Source organism: Psammomys obesus, unplaced genomic scaffold (assembly GCF_907164565.1).
Source record: "Psammomys obesus unplaced genomic scaffold, mPsaObe1.curated_primary_1811, whole genome shotgun sequence".
Classification (NCBI taxonomy): Eukaryota; Metazoa; Chordata; class Mammalia; order Rodentia; family Muridae; genus Psammomys; species Psammomys obesus.
In genome coordinates, this window is record NW_026585644.1 from 21,535,450 (window position 1) to 21,536,909 (window position 1,460).

A 1,460-nucleotide genomic window follows, 5' to 3' on the forward strand; every position below is an offset into this window, starting at 1 on the left:
TGACAAGAAAAAGCAGATGGAATAGAATTGTCACCAGGCTTTGAGATGTTTGACATGCAGCAGATCTAGCAATATGATAGACGCTCGATGGTGACAGGTGAGCATTGGATGATATAAAAAGTTAAATAATTAAGCGTGCACAATGCCTTTCTGATGGAGTACTCAGATTGAATTTCATTAACATTTCTAACCTCTATCTACCAGCAACTACATATGATTAGACTTAAAATGGAGAAGTTTATTTTAAAAAAGCATTCATAGAGCAGCCAATGTCATTGTCTTTTCACCTCTTCTATTGGAGCTCAAAAGAACCTAACAATTATTTTAAGCTTGATATTATTATTTTTAATTCTTTAAGAACTTTATACAATGTATTTTAATCTCATTCACCCACATTCTTCCCTCTAGCTGATCCCAGATACACCCCTTACCTCCTAACCCCTTTCCAACTTCATGTCCTTTTCCCCCAACAGTCCACTGAGTCTAATTCATACCCATGTACTCATGGGTATGTGACTATCTACTGGAACATGGTCAACCCACCAGGGGCCATACCCTTAAAAAAAAAAAACTGATTCCTCCTTCCTGAGCTAGTCAACTGTCGATCACTCCTCACTTAGGGTGACCTCTCCTGAGTACCTCTCCTTCTCTATGTTAGAATCATTTTTCTCAAGTGAGGAGAAAATGAGCCATCTCCAGTCATCTGTGGGAAAAAATATAATACATATGATTTTTTTTATCGTGGAAAAAAAGTTTGTATTTAGAATTAGTCCATCTAAACTGGACTCAGTTTAGATGATCCCAGTCTTGTTGGCAACATCCAGAGCATCATATTCAGGAGCCAACCGAACAAAAATCTTCTCTCCATCAGGCCTAATCAGGGTTTTGACTTTGGAAACATCAATGTCACAGAGTTTCTTCAAGGCCTGTTTGATCTGATACTTTTTAGCATGTCCTCTATCTTCTTCATGGCTGACTCAGTGGTGGGGGGGTGAGGGAGAGAATTTGATGATGGTATATAGTGGTCAAGCTTGTTTCTCTTGGGTGCACTCTTTTGAGGGTATTTGGGCTGGCTTCAGATCCTCAGGGTCTTGAGCTGATGGCAGGTGGACAATGTGCTGATCTTCTTTTTGTGGCTCTGGACTCCTTTCGGCACTGCCTTCTTAGCTTTCAAGGCCTTCTCTTTGGCTTCAGCTTTGGGGGTGGGGGGTCAAGAGCTTCCTTATTCGCTTTCGGCCCCATCTTGGTGAAAGCTACATATGATATTTTTAATTTAAATCATTAGAGCTTACCAAATGACAGATAATTTTCTACGCAACCGGGGGTGGGGGGCTTGAGGACTAGACTAGGGCCTTTACTAGACCCGCTAGTCACCCTTGAGGACCTGCCAGACATAAGCAGACAAACCATTAAGTAAGTACCACTTTGGACAAAGGTAAAAGGAGGTAAGTAAAGGAGAT

General features: G+C 41.0%; 1 pseudogene; it reads right to left on the reverse strand.

Moving 5' to 3' along the window:
• Window positions 1-791: 791 nt before the first annotated feature.
• LOC129691300 (60S ribosomal protein L23a-like) lies at window positions 792-1,242 on the reverse strand (annotated as a pseudogene).
• Window positions 1,243-1,460: the final 218 nt, after the last annotated feature.